The sequence below is a fragment of the Mugil cephalus genome, chromosome 7 (genome assembly GCF_022458985.1).
Source record: "Mugil cephalus isolate CIBA_MC_2020 chromosome 7, CIBA_Mcephalus_1.1, whole genome shotgun sequence".
In the NCBI taxonomy this organism is placed as follows: Eukaryota; Metazoa; Chordata; class Actinopteri; order Mugiliformes; family Mugilidae; genus Mugil; species Mugil cephalus.
Genome location: NC_061776.1, coordinates 5,902,101 through 5,925,885, shown reverse-complemented (window position 1 = coordinate 5,925,885; position 23,785 = coordinate 5,902,101). Strand labels below are relative to the sequence as shown.

Genomic DNA, 23,785 nt, shown 5'->3' with positions numbered 1-23,785 from the left:
GACTCAGAGCCATAGCCGTTCATGTTTAGTTTTGTTTAGGACTTCCTTTTGTACTGCCTTATTTTTTTGATTTAATTGAGTCTTTTTACTTAATTGACATGAAAAAGCTTTGGATTTGTACTTATTCAAATACTTTTATTAGCTTTTTCCAAGGAAAACACAATAAAAACTATATAAGTATATATATTTATTTTAAAAAATCACCTCAATATGGGAGGGGGGTCATTAAAAGGGCAGTTACGAAGAGAAAAACAATTTATTATCTTATTTTCACGAGTCCGACCTCACTATCAAGTCACGTAGTTCGTCGCTACTGAGGAGAAGATGAGTTTACAAACCGTAAAATAAACCTCTTGTTGTGCACCGTCGAACAGAGGCTGTTTGTCGCATCCTTATCTGAAATGATTAAGTTTTTTCACCCCGGGCTCTGTGGTTGCTCATAAATTATTTGGTGATCTAGTTGTTGTGGCTTAAACTCGGCGGATATGAATGGATACTTGTTGCCATGTGTCTGAGCGAAGAGGCCCGGTCCTGGTCGACTTAGCCGTGTGACACGCGATAGGGTCCAAATCCAAAGTGGAATGGCTGCAGGCTTCAACCTGCGCTTAAGAGGGTCACCGGCGAACAAAGGGGGTTCAGTCACTGGCTGAGAGGCTGCACACACTGAAAGGGACGAGGGGCCGAGGCGGCGTGCATGTGTGCGGGTGGGTGAGTGTGTGAGAGAGATTTTAATTCAACAATGTTTTTAAGACACAAATCCCCCGTCTCATTTGTAGTTTGCTGCTTCCCTTCTTTAAGGTCTCTCCTCTGACTGGAGACGTTAGCCAGAGATGTGAGGAAAGATGCGTCCAGGAAACGAGCGTTTAGTCAAATGAGCCGTGTTTTCCTCGTAAGAGCCATCAGGGGCGAAGTGAGTTATTAATAGTGAGCGATCGGTTGAGGTGGTCTGTCTTTTTTTTGACTTGTGTTATGTGATTCGACTTCATCAAAAGAGCGATCAGCTGGTGTTTAAATTAAACAAAATAAATTATGTGAAGAACAAGAGGAGAATTGCTTCTCTTTGTCCGCCATCCAACAACAAAATTATGACAACATTATGACCACCAGAATGTTGGAGATCTTTCCAGTTACCGAGCTTCTCAGTTAATGCTTCCAGTTTTTGAATGAGGAATATAGACTTACATTGATCAGCCATAACATTATGATCATAATATTGTGTAGGTCTCCCTTGTGCCTACCAGGATGTTTGTCGGAGTCTTTGGGTCTCTGACTAACAAGGTACAGATACTTGATGAGTTTGGGATCTAGTGAATTTGGAGAGGAGGTCAACACCTTGTGCTGTTCCTGATGTTTGTTGAGCTGTTCCAGAAGCATTTTTGTGTGTGTGTGTGTGTGTCTCTGACATCCACACGAATAAATACCAGGTCCAAAAGTTTCCCACCCACCAACAATGAATTGCCACAAGATGGTCGATGTTATTTACTTTTTCTGTCGGTGGTTTTAATGTTGTGGCTGATTAGTGTATGTTTGCAGTGGTACAAACAAAACTGCTTCACTGCTTTACTATAGACCCCTTCACAGTTTGTAAACAATGTGATGTTTTTTTAGGGGCGGGGCTTAGCTGGAGGCAAAACATCTCAAACACTGTAGCTTGTAAACAACAGTTAGCATATTTCAACAGAATGTTTTGGCGGGAATGGACGAGGAAAAGAAACCGAGACTGTGAGTGTTGTTTTATAAAGTTGACTCTGACTGATGGGACTATATTCACCGACCCCTACGCTCTCACTCACTGGATGGAGTGCGGTTAGCATTATCATGAATCCTCCAAATAATGATTAATTTGACGTAATTTCAGTCACAGTTTATTCTAACCCACAATGTTATCCAGGCTGAAACTGATGATGCGTTACGTATTAATCTGACCTGATATCAAGTGTGCCCCTTGTTCATGATTGTCTCACTCCAGTCATTTCTTTGACTATGACTGGTAGTGGCTGGAATGTGACAAAACTTCAAGTTGCTTTTCCAGTTTTGCCCCCCAAAAATACAGCAACACAACATTGTCTCAGTTGTGATAGTGTTCGCCTCTGTTTTGCCTCCAGCTAACAACATGACGTCACAGTGACGTAGGCCATGAAGGGGTCTATAGGCCATAAAGTTAATTGGAAACGTTTACATTTAGACTCAAGAAAATATGAAATAAATTCTATCCATCAGAGGGCAGAGCTTATCCCAGCTGATATTTGAAGAGCTACAGGGTACAATTTTGCTAATTCACATGCTTAGGCCATCACCATTTGACCTAAGAAGCCTTTCAGATGCCTTTGGACCGAGGAGGGAAAACTTACATGCAAACTTTACACAACTAGTCTGCAGGTTTCAACCCTTCTCGCTGTGAGGCAACAGTGCTGCCATCCAAACATAAATCACATTCATCTATTTTTTTTCCCATCAACTGAACACGACCAATAAAATAAAACTGTTTTAATGTCGAAACTGTGTGGGTGTGTGTGTGTGCATGTGGAGGCCGAACATGCGCTGACATTGTTGCCTTGCTTGTTTAGCCAAGAGCAAGAAGTGTGACTGAGATTTTCACTGATTAAATTCTTGCTAAAAGACTGCGATTGTCCAGAGAGGTTTTGCCAAAGCAGCCTGAGAATGTTGTGCTTTCTCTGCACAAGTGCGTCTTGAGAAAAGTCCACCCAGACGTCTTTAAATCGTTTTATTTGTATCATTTATTCTCTTTATTTTTTTGTTGTTTCGGGCTCGCACCTGCCCGTCCCCTCCTGCTGGGCCGAGCATTGAGGAAGACTGATTGACGTGAGGCCTTTTTATTGGGTCGGCGATATCCACTGTCTCAGATATTCCTTTGCCCGTGAACATCATACAGGGGCTCGGCTTTCACAATAAACCCCCCCCCTCCCGATTTCCATGAGAACACTTCAGAGTCCCCAGACGTGACTGCTCGAAACAATATCTGCACTATTCGCGAGGAATAATACAGTAAACGTTCCCACACAGTCGAGAGCCGTCTGCAAATTGTGCCTTTTCCCTCGTCTTTTATTGCGGCCCTCTCTGAATCCAAACTCGCGCTGCCCCCCCTGTTTTTATTGCTTCCCACAGATTTGGCGGATCGAGGAATATTTCACCTCTCGAGCCAAACGTGAAAAGCCAAACCTGCGAAGACAGAGCGACCTTTGCCTGCGCTTTTCACTCCAACGCCTGGCACGCATCATTCAATGTCGGGGGCCGGTTCCCACGCCAAATGGGCAAAAAGAGAAAATAAATAAATAACGGGAAAAGAAGAAAGTCCTGTCAAGTTTTTCCACTTGGTTTTGTTCTTTATTTCTGTGTTTTTTCACCTCCTCTGTATCTATTTGTCCGCTTTTTCTTTTCTCCGTCCCCCTCCTCCTCTCTGCAGCATGTCATTCTTCGTCTTTTGTACCTACAGGGCCTTTTTTTTCTCCCCCCCATTGAACTCCCAGCCCTCTCCACTCCTTTGGCTCTCCTTTTCCCTCTCAGGGGCCTAATTATGAGCCGGCATTAAATAAAAACATTTATATTTCTCCAAAAAAAAGAGGCTCCTCTCTGCGCTTTCTTCCGGACAATGAGGGTTTGTGATTCTCCCGTCCCTCCTGCTCCCTCTTTCTGTCTCTTTCTCCGCTGAGTGGCCATTCACTTGGGGGTCCGTGTCTCTCTTTGTGATTGGCTCGCTCTCGGACTCCAAGGGGGCAGTAATTGTGTCTCATTAAGTCTTACAGTAGTCGTGAGGGGAGTGTAAGCGGGCTGGGAAGTGAAGGGGGGCGGTGTGGGGGGAGTTCGCTGCAAAAGGCCTCGCAATTAGAAATCCCAGAGAGCTTGAATGGGAGCCCTAATCAGACCACAATGGCTGAGGCTCCCTGCCTATTAGGGCAAAAAGGAAGTGTTGCCATTGTCCAAACACACACACACACATGCAGAGACACACACGCACCAGGAATGCACGCGGCGCAGTGGGGATGGATGTAGCTGCGCGGTGGCGTCATCCCACAGGCCAATTTGGAAAGATTGGGGGACTTAAGAGAGATTTTCACACACACATTCACGCACAGGTGCACACACACACACACACGCACACACACTTTTCCAGCACATGCTGAAGCTAAAAGGGGTCTCATTAGCGATGTTCAGGACGAGCCGGGGGTTTCTGTTTGCTCATTTGTCACCCTGTGATTCCTCTTCGCCGCACGCTGGAGGTTTTCCATCCAAAAAAACGTTTTCTTGCAAAGGAGCGCACAATTCGGCGTCTCTGTGAAGAAGGAGCAGCGGCGGCGGCGGCAGCGGCAGCAGCAAGCGGGGTAATAAAATCAGCATGCTGCGTCTGAGCTGAGGTGGATACATAAATAACCCATGCACCTCGTCTCCGTGGAAATTCAGTAAATCTCTGTGAAATAATAATAATAATAATAGAAGAGAAATACATAGAAATAATGATATTCCACCACCATCTGTGTCTAAAGGGGAAAACTTTGCAAAGCCTTTTCCGTTTTTTTTTTTTCTTGTTTTTTTATCTCATAATAGGAGCAGAAAGTGGGTCTCTTTTCCCCCGTTTATCTGTGTAGCGTTCCCAGGAGAAACAGTGGCTACCCCTCCTTATCTTTGTCACCGCCGAGTGCTGCAGTGGATTATGAAGTGGATTATGCAAATGCCTCGCAATATATTCATATTAACAAAGGTTGAGGTTCATACGCCCGTGCCCGGAATTTATGAATACGCAAATAAAGGAAGAAAAAAAAAAACTCAATTGGCTGGAATGTGTTATCATTTAATGGAAATTAACTCAGTTCACGTTGACTGCGCCGTGTTTTGGCTCATTTGTTAATTTGTTGAATTAGCTGCATCTGTAAAATGAAGTGATATTCAATTATGTCCATTTAGTTTCAATTATTTTTAGGGGGGGATGTTTTGGTTTGGCTTGATAGCTGATACGCCTGTAGGTATTATTCGTGCATAATTTTGTTATTTGGATTTGTTTGTGACTTGTCTCTCGTTGTTGGATATTGGTCCAAATGTGGAATAGTTTCTGGTTTATTGTTCTTATTATTAACGTCCATGTCCAGGATCATTCTTGGAAATATTTCCACTTTTTTGGAGTGTTTATTGTTGTTGGTTCTTTTTTTAGCACAAACTCTCATACATCAAGATTAAAAAAACACAAAATGCTCTGGATTCACTCTGTGAAAGGCAGAGTGCGCCTGCATCGGGTGGAGAAAAAAATGAAGGTCAAACCATCTGTTTTTCTTTTGGTGTATTCAAACTAAATGAAGGGCTGAGTGAAAATATTAACAGCCCAGTTGACCTTGATATTACTAAAAGACACTAGGAATAAATTATATTGACCATCTTGAGACAATACACGGTTTTGCTGGGAAACTTCTGGACCTGGCACTCATGCAGATGTGGTCGTTGACGTGACCCCAAACCCCAACCCTGATAGATTCAATATTCTACTGAAGATTCTTCACTGTCAAATAAACCCCTTCACAGTTTGTAAACAATGTGACATTTTTTTGAGGGGCGGGGCTTAACTGGAGGCAAAACATCTCTGACACCGTAGCCTGTAAACGGTGGTTAGCATATTTCAACGGATTGTTTTAGCTGGAATGAACGAGTAAAATGCATATTTTAGAGAATATACTGATACACTCACTGTCTGAGACCGTGAGAGTTATTTTAAAAATCTGACTCTGACTGATGGGACTACATTCACCAACCCCTACACTCCCACTCTGGATGGACGATTTGACCAAAGGAGGACACAGAGGGGACGAAGTCTGGTCTGTCTTTATCAAGTGAAGCCTCTCCAACAAAGATATTACAAGAAGTAAGTGTGGAGGGTAACGTGATAAATGCAACTTCTACTTGGACACCCCTGAAACATGTTACTTAGTGGTTAGCATTAGCATTAACATGTGACAAGAATCGAAATGTAATTTCAGTCACAGTTTATTCTAACCCATAACGTGTCCAGGCTGAAACTGATGATGCATTACATATTAATCTGAGCTGATACTGCTGCCAGTGTCTCACTCCAATCCTTTCTTCAAAGCCAAACCCTTTTTATATTGATGCGTGTATTCTTATTCTCATTGCCTCCATTGCTGTTTGTTCTGGACACTGGTAGACTTTGAGTAAGTGCAGCTGAAACAAAAGTAATTTCCCCTTGGGGTTAATAAAGTAATTCTGATTCTGATTTGAACCGGAAAACATAAAGTCACCGGTGCCATCACGTATCAAGTATCTGTGGGATGATCCACCACAGAGGCCCCCTCCCCTCAAACCATAGGACACAAAGGACCCAACTAACAACATTGTGTTTCCAGACACCACAGGACACCTTCAGAAAGGCCAATTTCCATTTGCTGATGAGTCACAACTGTTTTGGAGGGAGGGAGGAGGGAGACCTACACAATATTAGAAAGGTGGTGATAATATTTTGCCTAGTCAGTGTATGACCGCATTTTCGATAGTATTCAGATGGCAGCATTTCAACTGTAGCAGGATCTGCTTCAACAACAAGACTAGTCCATGTAAAATACTCTCAGTACTTATTATTGACAAAGACTGGAAAATTTTTCTTGTCTGATGAATATTTGGGCTCAATGTCATCATGCAGGCGCATTAAAAAAAGAACTGAAATGACACAATCAAACATGAAGTCAGCAAAAGTTATGAGTCATTTCATCCTCTGTTGAAACTCACCAATGGGCTCGGTTTAACAAAACAAATCCTAAATATAAAGGACGCTACGAGATAAAATGTGCTCAGCGTGATTCTGACATTTCACACGTTACTGAAGGCTGAGAAAACCTCTGTGCACGAGAAGCGAAGCAGTTAATAACAGCTCTGACATCCCTAAAGATACATATTACAAGTTAAAGTCACAAGTTGAAACCTGCGCCCCAGGTTGGGAAAGTCTGGGTGTGGAGAGTCAACAGGAAACAGCCTCCTTCAGGATCGGCAGTGTCCTCCAGCGAAGCATTCCACTGTCAGCCAAGCAAAACCGGAACGGGTGAAGCTGCACAACTCTGCATGATGACGGCAGGAAGTGACTTTAAAGAAATCCACATTTTTATTCAAGTTAATCAAACGTCTGGGTGAGATGTTAAAATGATTTCACTGTTAATCTCTCATTCATGTATTGGTTTTAATCCTGCATCCTCACTGAGATGGTTCACTCTTATGAACCTTGTTTCTGTCAAGCAGCAGGTAGAAATGCTGCCAATAAACCAACTTTACATGACCTACTGTGGATTATTTAGTGGTATAGAGCCATACATAGATCATGCATAACGTAACAAAACAGTTGTGACTCATCCGAGAATGGATATGGGCTTTCTGAGAGTGTCCTGTGGTGTCTGGAAACAGGATGTTAGTGGGGGCTTTTCGAGTGTGCCGCTTGTACACAAAAGTCGGAATTTCCGAGCTGCGGGTTGGAATTTTCAACTGGAACGTCTCCGCAAAGTCAGATTTTCTAGTCAAAAAGTCGTAGAATCTTCATTACCCCTAAGTTGCGTTTCCAAGATGGCCGCCCCGTGTGTAAACACTAATTAGAAGCTCCTGTAATATTGTGTTTATTATCACTTCTGATTAGTTTTTGTTGCATTAAATCGGCCGTACAGACAATATTTTTCCACATACATACGATGAAATGCTGTTATAGTGTAAGTTAAGTTTTTCATGTGTTATATGGGAACTACAAGTCCTTAATCAATAGCCTGGTAAAACCAAAACAGTGCGAAACACCATTGAGGCAAACTGTGATTAATAGTGTATTTTTTTCTATATTTAAATTAAACTATTAAAACTTTTGAATTTTTTTTTTTTTTTTTTTATAAATTTATGCCTTGCGTCGGCTTGTAGATTTCATCACTGTAAATAATCCTAGTAAAAACACTTGAGTTGGTTGAAGTTATACCTATTGTATATGTATAATTAGTTAATATTGAGAATCTTTTAAAATTTCACTCTGTGCCCAAAAAATGTAAATATTGAAGTACCCTCCAACCAAGTTATATTCAGACAAGAGCTTCCATGGAGGCGGCCATCTTATTTTCAGACTTCTGTAACTGGAACGCTGATAACTCAGGTGTGACGTCGTTCCCAGCTCCAACTTCTGAACTCTGAGGTAAATGGAAAACACCATTTGGATCATCCCACTGATTTTTGGAGGCCAGGTCAACACCTTGTGCTGTTCATCCAGTTTTTATTTGAGTGTTTTTGTGTGTGCACTCACCCCACAGCAGTGCGTGTGCTGCTATGGGGTGGAGGTGTCTGGTCTGGTCTGGTCTAGGTGGGTGCTACATGTCTAAGTAACATCCACATGAATGAATGCCAGATCTAAAAATTTCCCAGCAGAACAGTGAATTGTCACAAGATGGTTTAAATGTTCTTCTACTTCTCCTTTGTGTCAGTGGTTTTAATGTTGTGGCTGATCGGTGTAGTTAGAGCGCAAACAGGGCTGTAAAACTAGGAGGGACTGAATCATATTGTTCCTTTTGTTTTGAGGATCCAGTCTACCTGTGAGTGCGGACACTCCCATCTGCTGCCAAACTTTGGAAGTTTATTACCACGAAAACCACAGGTGATGCTTTGTATGAACTGCTCTTTCTTCCTCGTGTTGGGAAACTTAATCCGCACCTGTTGCTGAGATCCTCAGTATGTGTGTGTTTATTCTTTTACTGTCTTATTCACTTACAAAGGTTAGCTCAGATCAGCTCGGAGTCTTCTACCAAGGACACATTTATCTACTTCAGCTACTTCACGCTGACCTTCTAAAATGCTACATCGCTTCACGCTCTCAGTGGTCATCCCTGTTTTTCTCACAGGCTTCCCTATCAGTGCCAGTCCCACTGTATCATTTTTCCACACCGGGAACGATCTGCCCACAGATTTCATGACCTCGAGTCAGATTACGTTACAGCTCTGTGTGTTCCAGAGCTGAATGGCTGACCAGTCGAACCAGTATGTCCGGGCACTGCTCCGTGTGCTCGGAGGAAGCTTAATGAGTTTCATCTCCACAAACCGGGGGGAGAGAACAGTCTCTGGGTGGCAGCGGCGGGGACGGACCAAGCGGCTAATTGGTGTTTTTAAACACAATTAATGACGGTTCCTTCTCCGCTTCCCCCTGACCTAATTGTAGGTGATAATTATTGTTTGGAAGGACCCAATTTCAACAAATAATTAACAGATGTATGCTGACAAATAGGCTGACTTGATTCTTTGCAAATCCCTGCACCATTGTATTGTTAATTGGGCGGAATGTAAGCAGATACTCTGACATGTTCTTACCCCCACACCTCCCCCTCCCTCCCCTTTCCCTCCCTCAGCTCCTCGCTGAATACAATCTTAAGCTCCAGAATAAACAGCCTCAACTTCAGGAAGTGTTCCTCCTATAGCCCGGATAGAGTTTCACATTGTTAGCCCGCTTAAGTGAAGTAAACAAAAAGAAAAAAAAAGATGAACAGATTGTGTATTGGAGCTTTCGCCGCATGCTAACGATGCTAAGCAAAGCATTTGCATGGAAACAGTAAAAGAAGTAATTTAAAGCATTGTGTGCTCTTAAATAATAACACACTCTTAATGTCAATACGCATTTGGAACAGAATAACCTAACTGGTGCATAACCTCTTGAGACCCAAAGTTTTGTTTGCAACGCATTTTTAATTTCTCCGAGATATTTAGTAGTAGTAGAACCTAAGAGGTATAAAAATTTAGCATCATCTTTGAACGGGAAGTAAGTTTAGGGAGAAAGAAGAAAGTCCTCATTCATGGATTATTTCACCAGTATGCATCAAATCTATAAAACTATTTCGATCTTTGAACATTACTGTGCAAAAATAGGATTACAAACAATGAAGTCCCAACATCCTCAAATGAGTACTTGCTAATTTGCAACGCTGAAGCTTGTTACTGTTGATAAAATTTGTTAATTTTGGTCTAAATCAAGTAGAATGCAGAATAAGCCTGACAAACCAAGGTTTCTCCAGGGTATTTGGGATCAGTAGGAACTAAGAAGTAAAAAAAACAAAGCATCATCTTTAAACAGAAAGTGATTATGTCCTCATATGTGGACACGGGGATTATTTCACTGTATATTACAATAAAGTCACTAATGTGTAACAAAATTAGTGAATTATTATACAAAATTATTTTAATACCTGAACATGGTTGAATAAAGACAGAAATGATGAAATCCCAACATCCTCAAATGGCTACTTGCTAATTAGCGACGTCGTAGCTCGTTGCTATTGACAGAATTAGTTAAATGTGCGCATCATATCAAACTAGAAAAGTTAATAAGCATAAATCAACCGTAGCACTTGACTGGGTTTTGCACCTTGTCCACTTGTCCTGTGACTGGCTGCAGAATGAAAAACTTAACGTCCCCATATGAGGACGCAGGGTCTTAGGAGGTTTTTTATTTATTTATTTATTTATAATGAGGCCTATATTCTGCATGATATTCTTATGCAACTGGCTCCACGGTGCTCATTTAAATTATATGTATCGGACAGTTTCTTTGCATTGCCATTGCCAGATCTCCATGTTCAACTGTCACTTTTTACCACTTAGTGACCGTAACCATGGAGACTTCAGCTTCCTGTGATGTCACGTTCATACCCTCTATATGGATTCTTGTTTATTGGAGCCATCACGATAAGTAAAAGCAGCAGGGTTCTACTGAGCAACGCAAAATACATTTTGATAGTTGCAGTGCGCACACACACAACTGTAAATTCTGCAATGTAGATTTAGTGTATTAGTCACTTCCCGCTTGTTTTCTAGAAGGGGATTTTTATTATTATTCTCATGCTTTTTTGCCGTGTACTTTTTTTTTTTTTCCTTTTTTTGTACATCCGCAACACAAACCCCATTTTTCCTCTGTAACACTGCCCCATGCTGCAACATCCTCCTTGGCTAATCTCATAACGCCCTGTTAGCATGTGTAACAATGCGCAACAATATGACATCTCAGGCCGAGGCCGTGTCTCCCCTGGGCAGATTCCAGAGTCATCATAAAGGCATGAATCGTGCTGCTGATGGATATTTGAAAAGGGTTTTCCCACCCTACCACACAAAGGGGGCTTAGCGGAGAGGCAGCGCGTTCTCAGGCATTGTCTCCGGGGCCGGGACCACCCGTTCCCCCCTTTCGCTGTCCCACTGTCAGTCAGACAATGCTACGCTACAACTCCCTGCTTTTCCAGCCCCCAACCCCCCACCCTATTTACTCAGCCAGGCCCTCCCCTCTCCCACCACCCACACTCTGGACACAAGGAGTGGTGACATGATGTTTTTTTAAGCGGTGAATGCGGACTATTAGTCAACAGCTGGGCCGCGATTCATTCACGGAGGGAAGTCAAGTCAAGACACGGCGGATTTGTACAAGTGAGCTGCGACAGACAGAGGCCAAAGGACATGAATATAGGACAATAGAGAAAAACCTGCAGTTTGTCACCATGCGCAAAATGTGACATGGAAGACGGAGAGAGAGACGATCATCCCTCAAATCTAAAATGCAAAAGCAAAGAGCTGCTACTCTTTTAATTTGAACTATTTCAGCTTTCAGCTTTCTGTCAATTAAACTTCATTCAAATTATTAATTATTATTAAACTCTTTAAAATACAGTTTTCATGAGAAAAGGTGGTAAGAAAATAAGGCTGTGTCCCATTTCTGGTTCATATTCTGGTTCATCATATTTATTTAATGTTATACTTGAGCACAAGGACTCGTTTTTTATGGTGGCGTCAGTCCATTAATTCACCACTCAGTTACAAATTACATTCGTCTGCGCGCTACTGCTTTTACTCATATATATATTGTAGATTTTATTATCTATTGCTGCTTTCATCTTTGTGCTGCTACAGCTTTTATTTTTATTGCTGCTTAACTGTACTTTGTACTGTACTGTACCACAGGACAATGTTTCAGGCTTGAATGAATTTATTGAAAATTGAATCTGATATTTTCATATTACATATGTTGATGTGATTATATGATATGTTTTGAAGGATTTGAGTAGATTTGGTTTTGGTACATAGTGGTTTCCAATAAAAACAGACATGATTTTGCAAAAACGAGTTTTTCTTCATACTGCCAGAAATCTCCACTTCAGTAGCACTTACACACACCAGACTTTCCACATTTATTCCTAACTACATTCTGCAGTTGTTTACAGAGGGGATTTTTCATATATCCTTCAGAGCCTGATTTATGGAACATTTTACTCCTAAAAACATGTCAAAAATATTTGCTTTTGACAGTGTTTTGTGATTTATGGAGTGATAAAAAAGAGTTATCCAAAATCCCCTCTGTAAATACCTGGAAATGTAATACATTAACAAAATGAAACAAGAAGTTTGAACCTCACTTTAGCCAATAATTCAGATTTCTGTTCTGGAAATGTATGTAAATTACTGCATATTTAGGTAGATAACTCCTCATTTGCATATTCACACGTAAGTTCACAGAGAACTTGTAATACATAATAATATTATATTTATGTAAGTAGTCAACTGGTAAAGTTTCATGGTGATATCTATTACATTTTTACCTTATTCACCTGTAAATACACAGTTATAACACGTTAATTGTCAATTTGTACACGTGTGCAGATCATGGACCGACTCTCTCGCCCCTTCGATAGCTCAGTTGGTAGAGCGGAGGACTGTAGGAGATATTTACTGTAATCCTTAGGTCGCTGGTTCAAATCCGGCTCGAAGGAGGATGTTTTTTGTGTTAGTGACAGTTGTCCATCGCTACTTTGCCATTCCTTGCATTGTGCACTCAAGACCCGGATTATTACCGGTGACTATAATATACAGATACTATGCTATAATACATAGATACTAATAGAATAGATGTAAATAAGCAGGATAAATAAAGTAGAAATGTAAATAAAAACAGCAACAAAGCAGCATGAATATAGGAACAATCCTACACAATAGGACAAAAAATAATACTACAGATACATGTCTAATCCAGGCAGCACTTCTCCATATGTTAATGAGTATTTCATGTTGTGCACGCAGCAATAAACTCTTTGAATCTTCCGCTTCTCTGCAGACACATCTGCGGCGAGCACATTTTCTCTCAGCAGCACATGGTGATTATTGACTAGTACTGTACTCATTAACTCAAACTGAAATCTGCCACTCTCACAGAGCTCTGGCAGGAGAGAGGTGTGGAAACGTTCAGGTCGAAGGTTTGACTCTGTCCTGCAGGAGCAGGCTGTCGTGGGTAAAACGAGTTATCAAAATGATAAGAAGGCACGAAGCTGCAGACACAGTGGTTTCACCCAGAAAAAAAAAATGTGTATTTTAGACCGGACGTGTGTATGGTCATGATGGCCGCAAGCCCCTTCGATAGCTCAGTTGGTAGAGCGGAGGACTGTAGAATACTGTACGGGCATCCTTAGGTCGCTGGTTCAAATCCGGCTCGAAGGAGGACTCTTTTGGGACATTTCATCTCCATAATTATTGTCCTGTAGAACATTGATGCAAATTTCCTGAACTAATTAGAGTAAAAAGAAGATAAAGGCAAACTAAGAAAATGTCAAATAAATAACAGGAATGCAGCACGTATGAGAGTGAAGTTCTATTCAGTTTTGAATAGAATAGAATAGAATAGAATAGAATAGAATAGAATAGAATAGAATAGAGTGCCCTTTAATCTCATTATACAGTGTACGACAAGATTGGAGAGTTTCTCCTTTTCAGTGCAAAAGAACACAAGTATATACACACAAACAGTGCAAAGTTATCATTAAGTTATTATTTATAAGAGATTTACACGCTAAAGTAAAAATACTAATACTATACAATTATTAAAAATATACAAAATATAAAATATATTTATTTACATATAAGTTCACAGAGAACTTGTAATACATAATAATATTATATGTATGTAAGTAGTCAACTGGTGAAGTTTCATGGTGATATCTATTACATTTTTACCTTGTTCACCTGTAACAACACAGTTGTAACACGTTAATTGTCAATTTGTACACTTGTGCAGATCACGGACCAACTCTCTCGCCCCTTCGATAGCTCAGTTGGTAGAGCGGAGGACTGTAGAATACTGTACTGGCATCCTTAGGTCGCTGGTTCAAATCCGGCTCGAAGGAGGACTCTTTTGGGACATTTCATCTCCATAATGAATGTCCTGTAGAACATTGATGCAAAATTCCTGAACTAATTAGTGTAAAAAGAAGATACAGGCAAACTAAGAAAATGTCAAATAAATAAAACAATTGCAACACTTCTGAGAGTGAAGTTCTTTTCAGTTTTGAATAGAATAGAATAGAATAGAATAGAATAGAATAGAATAGAATAGAATAGAATAGAATAGAATAGCCCTTTAACCTCATTATACAGTGTACAACAAGATTGGAGAGTTTCTCCTTTTCAGTGCAAAAGAACACAAGTATATACAAAAACAGTGCAAAGTTATCATTAAGTTATTATTTATAAGAGATTTACACGCTAAAGTAAAAATACTAATACTATACAAATATTCAAAATATACAAAAATTATAAAATATATTTATTTACATATAAGTTCACAGAGAACTTGTAATACATAATAATATTATATTTATGTAAGCAGTCAACTGGTGAAGTTTCATGGTGATATCTATTACATTTTTACCTTATTCACCTGTAATGACACAGTTGTAACACGTTAATAGTCAATTTGTACACGTGTGCAGATCACAGACCAACTCTCTCGCCCCTTCGATAGCTCAGTTGGTAGAGCGGAGGACTGTAGAAGTACTGTACTGGCATCCTTAGGTCGCTGGTTCAAATCCGGCTCGAAGGAGGATATTTTGCACTGATGCAAAAGCTGCTTGAGAAAAAAAGGGCCAAGTATTTAATTGTGGCAAATAGAGCAAAAAAAAAAGAACCTGACTGATGCTTTTGAAATAGTTGTGGAGCTTCCCTGAGGTCAACTACATACAATTAACACCATTTTCTTTTATCACAAGTCCACTGGAAGACTGGGAAAAAATAATAAAAAAAGAAGCAACTGTTTGGTGCAGAATTTAGTTCTCACCACATACGACTTCACTCTCAGTCTTTTTCTCTATGTTGTTTGTCTAAGGTTTTACCAATATACAGTATATATATATGTATGTGTATATAATGTATAGGGTTTTTAAAATGACCGATACCCCTGAGTTTGAGACATCACCACACACACACTAAAGTCCCTCGATGGAGGTAAAACAGCCTTCTACAGTTGTACCTAGTTGAGCAAAGCAACGCTCAAATCTCCAGGTAGCTGATCTCACTCTGACATGGAGTTGGTTCCTTTTAATGGTGAACCCTGCTCCAGAGCCTGCACTTGATATGTGAATCTTAGTTTTACTTGCCAGGTAAGCGCATTTTAGTTAATTATTTAGCGTGACTGCATTATGTATCGGTATATCACACGTACATTGTTTTACAGCTGTCAGAGTCATCTCGGCTGCAGCTGTGGATTTGAATCGATCAATATGAAATCAGTATTCAGAAGAAGCAGGAGACGGGGTTATCGAGAGCACAAGCGAGGTACCGCAACATGGCCTTGTGGGTCCCGGGGGGCCTCGTCTGAGTTTTTGGCCCTGGCTTCATCCAATCACAAGTGAGTCTGACTTCGTAGCCTGATGTCTCTGTGCAGGCTCAGACACGAGCTAGTGTGAACAGCGCCTGCGGCCATGCTGACCGCTAGTCAGGCAGGAGTCAATATGGCTCCAGGCTAAAGCATCAGAGCAGACTGCTAGCTAGGTAGCCATTCCTATATTTTGCATTGCATGTGAGGAATTAAGCTGGAGCTCTTTTCCAAAAATGTAATAATGAGCGGCACAAAACCCTGAATCATTGACTGGAGACATCTGAGTTAGACACATTTGCATGGAGCTAACGTTATTTTAGGACGACCGGACTGATCATCACTGCCTTGACGTAGTCACCGAGGGAATGGTTGTGCTGACACCTGGTCTGGTATGCACCGATTCCCTGCAAAGAAATGTTTATTTGTGAACTATCACGATAGTGACGGCTGATGCAAATGCTTTTGTTTATTTATTATTATTTAAAAGCGAGCACGGAGGATGCGGTCATGAAGAATATCTCGAGGTTGTGACGCTACGTTTCCATCACTTGATCTGTGATTCACCTTGTTGGATAAACTAACACGGAGACTTCCACCGGAAACACAGCCCAGCCTGCCATAACAAAACTTTCACAGCAGTGTAGTTTAGCAAACGGAATATGTTACACATGCACTAAATACCAAGCGGACCAGGCTGAACTCACAGGAAGCATTCGTAGGTTTAGATCAGAGACGTCAAACTCATTTCACTTCAGGGATCATGTGGCAGGACTAGTACCATTAGTAGCTTAATAACCTATAAAGAAAGACAACTCCAAATGTTTGCATTTGTTTTAGTGCAAAGAAGAACAAGAATATTATGAAAATGTTTACATTTAATTAATTATATATTAAAATATTTTATGAAAAAGGACATTTTCAAAGAAAAATAAGTGCAATTTTATGTTGTTATATCTTACTGAAGAAAGTGTAGTTAGATCAAATGATTTGTTTTTGAGAAAAAAGTCAGAATTCTGAGAAAAAAATCTGAGAAAAACTTTAATCAGAATCTCAGAATTCTCAGAATTAAAATGAATCCCTGATAATTCCTGTGGGAATACAGCAGCAGAAATATCCGTCAACCTTTAAACTTTATGATCTCAATGACACTTTTGGTTTGAAGTTTAAGGAAGAGGATTAGGCAAAAAATTGTAGTGTTGTAGCAAATGATTTATTTATTTATTTTGAGTTCTGACTTTTTTCCCCACAATTCTGAGAAAAAAAGTCAGAGTTCTGAGATTAAAGTCACAACTCAAAAAACAAAAACAAAAACAAAAAATCCATCTAATTTATTATGTTTTTTTCCTAGTGGCTCTAATCCTGCATAATATGGGGAAAATTGCAATTAAGGGTTTTGCAAATTCATGCCGTGGGCCAGATTACACCCTCTGATGGGCTGGTTTTGGCCCTCGGGCCATATGTTTGACATCCCAGCTTTCAAATTGTGTTTATATCTTATGCTTCTTGGATCAATAAACTGCCAGTGCAAATCTGATATTTTACCATTTGTGCAGTGATGCGTCAGTCTAATTATTAAAATTACAGATCATAAACTAAATGATTGAACCTGCCCAATGGTGATATGTCAAAAATGAGACAATTACACAATCCAAACAGTGAGTTTAGGGGGTCAGACGTGGAGACACCGTGGCTGCTCCTCGCTCACATCCTGCTAGTTTGGTGCGGTGGAATGCTAATGACGGGTGAATCACACGTCTCCGGTTGATGTGCTGCAGGGAGCGAGGAAGCCGGGAGACCACCCAGATCTCCTCCCATGTCTCCCTGTGAAACACTTAGCGGTGTAATTATATGGGAGTGACGTGAAGAAAAAAAAAAAACGCTTTGTGCGAATGTGGATAAGTCCTAGACAGCACGGCTTACTTTCCTCTAATCACCACCTGAAGTTACGTCACAGAATATAAGGACTGTAATTCAGTGTAGCTGGAGTTTGGTCACTGGCTACCTACTGAAGAAGGGACAACAGTTTAGAAGTGAAATCTGGAAAAATCTATTGAAATCCCATTAAATCACTTTCTCACGCTCACCTCCATTCTAATTTAATTTATTACATTTATTTGTTGTTACAGAATACAGGTTTGGACGTGTAATTTGTAATGTATTTTGTATTTCAAATATATTATCATTGTATGAAACTATGATTAAACTGCTAGCTAAAGTAGACTGAACATGTGAATGTATGTAACCACCTGCCATACAGATACAAGCTATACTATTTGTTGTTAAATACGCATGTGTTATTGTACAGAAACAATTGGTCCCAAATATAGTTATAACAAATAACACTTGTTTGTTAGCTATATCTGAATAGCAATGATGACGCCAATAGTGCTAACAGGCTAATCTGCAGCCCAGATGTTAGCTACATCGAATAGCAAACAGGCTAATCTGCAGCCCAAATGTTAGCTACATCTGCACAGCAATGATGACGCCAATAGTGCTAACAGGCTAATCTGCAGCCCAGATGTTAGCTACATCGAATAGCAAACAGGCTAATCTGCAGCCCAAATGTTAGCTACATCTGCACAGCAATGATGACGCCAATAGTGCTAACAGGCTAATCTGCAGCCCAGATGTTTGCTACATCGAATAGCAAACAGGCTAATCTGCAGCCCAGATGTTAGCTACATCAAATAGCAAACAGGCTAATCTGCAGCCCAGATGTTAGCTACATCTGCACAGCAATGATGATGCCGATAGAAATTCTGCTGATTAGGCAGCTTGACCGTTTAATGTTTCAACTTTCACCAAACAAACCAAGGTGTTTAGAGCGTGGAAAATCCTCTCGTACCGTGTGTTTAGACCACAGACTATAAAGATGAATGGACGGAAATGACTCCTCAAATGTGAAGCCAAAGCAAGTAGAGCTCCCCTGGTGACTGGCTGCAGTATATGCAGTATAGCTCATAAGCTCCACTCCCTCCATGTTACTGGGCAGATTAACGCATCTGAATTATTATTATTATTTTTATTTTTTTGCAAAGATGGTTTCTGTCATTTCTGTCACCCGAGTGAGCCTGGAGGAAGCGACCAATATCGCTGCTCCCCGTGACTCCACTCAGCAAGATTCTGGCTCCAAAAATGGAATATTTATATACAGTCTATGGTGTAAGGCTAAACTGATTACTAATAATACTGATTTAATTCATAACTGTGAATGCAGTTACTCATTAAGGCCGTTAAATGTTCACCCTAAGTCATGTCAGCTATTTTGGATGACGCTTTTCTCAGTTTGTAGGCTAAATGTTGAGTCTTGGCTATTTTTTTTTTTTTTATCAGGGAGCTAGGAACGTGCTGTTTGAAAAGACAAAAGCAGGTACTTGGACGTCCCTCACTACCAAAGCCACATACTTTGGACTTATGCATTGGGTAGTTTGGATTTGACAAGTTGGACTATGAAGTCCAAACTTGGTGTGGAGTATGGTCATTTTGTAACTGGAAGCACAGCGCTCTCTCCAATATACGCAAACGACTACGTCCTAAGCACTCATCCCGGCATTTGGAACTTACTTGGTCAGACACATACATTGAATTGGAACTTGGACTTGGAGAACGCATACTGAGAACTCCCATTTAAAGGAAAACTCCCAAGAAGTTGAATTGATGATTTTTGTCCCTTGATCCTTCTAGTATCTAGAGAAGCTTACCTCCTTTTATTGATATAAAGACATAATAGCTCATTGCATTGAGCTTTTAAAGAGATCAGTTTGTGAAGCTTTTCAAAAAGCTCAAGTACAACTCTGCGGTTGACACGTCCTCCTGCCTTCCATGAAACCTTATATCTGTGTTTGGTTGATCAGATAAACATCTGTATCAGCAGCAGGAGAGATCCCACAGAGAGCCCGCCGCGGCCATCGCTCTTCCTCCCTGAGAAACTCTAGAGTTTTTGGTTTGCGGGGGAAGGAAAAAAAAAAAAAACAATCAAAAACAAACACAGCATTGAGAAGTATAGACAATACCGGGGTGGCCGAGTGAGAGTGCTGAACATTCCTCTCCATTTGAGCTAATATTCTGGGAGATTCTGCGCTTAATGTAATTACAGGGGGAATTGACAGTCTCCCATGTGGTGAGGAGTCAGTGACTGACTGCAGGGATGGATCCTGAAACTCTGCTACGCTGGGAGTGGAGCTAAATGCGTTTCCCAGAATTCCGAGGCTCAGGTTTGACACGGCCCGTATTTCCAGAGACGGGGGGATTCGACTAACGGGGCCGAACGGCAAAACAGAACAAACTCTATCTCCGCTGCAAAGACATCAATTTATGAATTTTCCAGCGACTAACTATTAAAGTGGGAGGTGAGTGGCGGGCGAGGGGCGAGCTCAGCTGTAAAACAGATGTGAGGAAAGCCGTTTCTGCAGTAATGAACAAGTTTCCGAGTGGCTGGCGGCTTCTGAGGGAGTTGAACGATGATACGCGATGCGGATCAACGAGAAGCATGTGATTTTGGACGGCGCACGTTTTAGAGTTAGAAAATGTAACTCAAGACATAATATCTGCACGTTGCTGCAGCCAACATAGCATAGAGAGTAAATACATCTATACGGAGCAGATGGAATATGGTTTAGGATTCAAGTCTAGGGTTATGATGTGACATCAGCAAAACCTGCCAAAATACAAACAAAGGTTCTTGTAATACCAAATGAAATATCAATCACTCTTATAATATACCTTGGTGTGCGCTATATTTAAAGGCATGACATTATGACCAGGACAGGCGAAGTAAATAACATTGAAGGCCCATGTCCATTCTCCCATGAGTCACAACTGTTTTGGATGCACAATATTAAGGAAGGTGGTCATAATGTTATGGTAAAAGGGTGACATGGTGACAAGTCAACTAACTCAGGTCACCTGTTTATTCTCTCATTTAACTTCTCAGTCAGCAGGTGAGCGTATTTTGTCCTAAGGTAGTCTAACCCTAGGGTTAAGGTAGTCTAACCCTAGGGTTAAGGTAGTCTAACTCTAGGGTTAAGGTAGTCTAACCACTACCCTAACCCTAGGGCTAAGGTAGTCTAACCCTAGGGTTAAGGTAGTCTAACCACTACCCTAACCCTAGGGTTAAGGTAGTCTAACCCTAGGACTAAGGTAGTCTAACCCTAGGGATAAGGTAGTCTAACCCTAGGGTTAAGGTAGTCTAACCACTACCCTAACCCTAGGGCTAAGGTAGTCTAACCCTAGGGTTAAGGTAGTCTAACCACTACCCTAACCCTAGGGTTAAGGTAGTCTAACCCTAGGGTTAAGGTAGTCTAACCACTACCCTAACCCTAGGGCTAAGGTAGTCTAACCCTAGGACTAAGGTAGTCTAACCCTAGGGATAAGGTAGTCTAACCACTACCCTAACCCTAGGGATAAGGTAGTCTAACCCTAGGGTTAAGGTAGTCTAACCCTAGGGTTAAGGTAGTCTAACCACTACCCTAACCCTAGAGTTAAGGTAGTCTAACCCTAGGGTTAAGGTAGTATAACCCTAGGGTTAAGGTAGTCTAACCACTACCCTAACCCTAGGGTTAACACCAAATTGCAACATGCAGTACGACTGAAGTGTATTGGGTCATTAAATACTTAAATAAATAAATAAATAAATACATGTGCAGAAGCATAACTTGTTGTTGTGTCCTGTTATCTGTTTACCCCGCACAAACGCTAAAATCAAGAGAAACGTCTTTCCCTTGTTGAAAGCTTTCCTTTCCATTCCCCGTCTCTGTGGCTTCTGCAATTGTAGATTTTTTTTTTCACAACTCCATCATCTGCATCTTTCACATGTCTGAAGCTTTTCATGAGAGCTACCACAATTTTGGTTCCTCAGAACTTCAAAAACTAAATTGCACAAAGAAAGTCAAAACTAAAACAAGCAACACAGAATACAATCAGGACACTCCTAGCCGTGTAAACACACTCAGGCATTTGCACAAAAAAAAGCAGGATCTTTTTTGTTTTATTTTCCAAAAATGCAACTTTGGAGTTTTTTTTTTTTTTGCCCCTGGACTGGAAGTTCTGAGATTAATTTTCTCTTTTATCAGCCATCTGACCTCACAGAGTGTCCTTCACACCCACAAATTAATCCTCACTCCCACAGAATGAGAACAGCAGATAAGATGTTGCCATCAGCTGTTGTCTTGGCTTTCTCACTAGTGACCGATACTGAAATATCGATACTTAAGATACCAGGTTCTTCATGCTCTAAAATCTCATCTCATACCACTTAATCCCCACTAGGGTCGCGGGGGTTGCTGGTGCCTATCCCAGTTGGCATCGGGCGACAGGCGGGGTACACCCTGGACAGGTCTCCACCCTATCACCACCCTATAACACAGGGACAAACACCCATTCGCACTCACACAAAGGGTCAATTTAGGGTCACCAATCAGCTTAACGCTCTAGAATCGATTCTCAAATCAAAATATCAATACTTTTGATACTGGAGTCATGGGAGGTAATGTAGGAACACAGTGGAAAGTAACTAAACTACTGAGTTGTGGCAATGCAACAAACATCAGGTTAAACCACAACACAGAAAATGAAGCATTTATGATGAGGAGCAGGTTTTTATTTTATAGTATCTTAACCCCTTTTTTAATTACCGTAACTCACAGTGGTTTGCTCTACTGACAATAATCAAAGTGTGGTTTAACACTGGCGAGTTGTGCTTTTGTCTGGAAGATCTTTGTGACGTCTCAAGGGTATAATTAACTTTTTACCATCAAATTCCTCCAAACAGCTATGTGTCACCATTACCGTAATGGCAGCTTTTTTTTCCCAGAAAGAGCAACATGTGTTCAGTCATTCAAATACCGCAAGCTTTTTTTTAATGCTCAGGTGAGTTAATAGTTACACAATAATTTATTTTAATGGTCTTATTATTTTATTTGTTTCTTTTTTAGTGTTTGAAACACCATTTTCACATATGTTGTGTGAAAATGTCTCTGTTTTTTCTGTTGTTGTATTAGCTCGGCTATATAGTAAAAGAGGCCACTACATCAATATACTTCAGAGTTTAAAATAAGTAAATAAACCACTCTGACGTCTTGTATTCTTTATGAAGCTATGATATGAAATACACAAAAAAATACACATTTTTTTTAGTTTTACCAGACACATTAGGGTGTATTTACACAACGTAGTGATATCAGATTGATATCAACGATACCAGCCTGAATATTACACAAAAAATGAGCTGTGATGGCCGAGTGGTTAAGGCGTTGGACTTGAAATCCAATGGGGATTCCCCGCGCAGGTTCAAACCCTGCTCACAGCGATTGATTCATCTTTAAATTATATTTGCGCTTCAGTTTTTCTGTCCGAACTGCTTTTCCACAAGCCTAAAATAGCAGCATAGTATCTTAAAAACTGATTAATTCAAATAGACTAAGAAAAACAGTCAAAGTTCTTCCTCTAAAGGAGAGAAACATTTCCAATCCTTTCAGCGACCAGTCCTACAGAGAGATGATGATGATGATGAATTATTCCGTGGAAGCTATATGCTTCTCCTTCCCACTCCCTCCATGTGATACTGCACTGTCAGCCAGTGGTCAGACAGAAATGTAATAAACAGATCACAGCGTGAACTAAACACATAGCGGAGGTGTATTATTTTTGGTTCTGAGTACCAGAAGCCAAATGGACCGTCCTCGCTGTCAGCCTGGAGGGGGGAGACGGAGACATTTGATCCGGAGTCGCCACATGTGTCTTTTTCTGCTCTCCCACTTCATACGTTCTAGAGGCATTCGCAGAAGATGTGACACTTTCGAAGACATGTATTTACTGTGGCGCATGTTGCACAGGTTCTGGTTTTCGCATAGAGCTGCAGACTCGTAGACTTGGCAAAAAACGGGACGTTGACTCCACTCGACGTGACTCCTGGAAAACCTGACTTGGTGCTTGAAAGCAAAAACAGCAGCAAGCGCCAAGTCTTTTACCTTATTAAATCACCAGACAATAAAACATAAATGTGACATTAACAGCCAGGCCTTGCATAACCACCGCTCGCCTTTTAATATTTAAATGTTATGCACAGAAAATGTATTTCTTTCCTGGCAGCTCTGTTGGTGGATTCCGTTATAGCGTAGTTTAACTCTTTCACAGACGTGGATG

At 40.8% G+C, this 23,785-nt stretch overlaps 5 non-coding genes across 5 annotated transcripts; all 5 read left to right on the top strand.

The window, feature by feature from the left end:
- Positions 1-12,679: 12,679 nt before the first annotated feature.
- trnay-gua lies at positions 12,680-12,767 on the top strand. The gene is given in 2 exon segments: positions 12,680-12,716; positions 12,732-12,767. It is a non-coding gene; the product is annotated as a tRNA-Tyr (tRNA).
- A 634-nt stretch (positions 12,768-13,401) lies between these two features.
- On the top strand, positions 13,402-13,488 carry trnay-gua. The gene is given in 2 exon segments: positions 13,402-13,438; positions 13,453-13,488. It is a non-coding gene; the product is annotated as a tRNA-Tyr (tRNA).
- Positions 13,489-14,084: 596 nt separating this feature from the next.
- trnay-gua lies at positions 14,085-14,171 on the top strand. The gene is given in 2 exon segments: positions 14,085-14,121; positions 14,136-14,171. It is a non-coding gene; the product is annotated as a tRNA-Tyr (tRNA).
- Positions 14,172-14,778: 607 nt separating this feature from the next.
- Positions 14,779-14,866, top strand: trnay-gua. The gene is given in 2 exon segments: positions 14,779-14,815; positions 14,831-14,866. It is a non-coding gene; the product is annotated as a tRNA-Tyr (tRNA).
- Positions 14,867-22,867: 8,001 nt separating this feature from the next.
- Positions 22,868-22,949, top strand: trnas-uga. Its single transcript has one exon. It is a non-coding gene; the product is annotated as a tRNA-Ser (tRNA).
- The last annotated feature ends 836 nt before the right edge of the window (positions 22,950-23,785 follow it).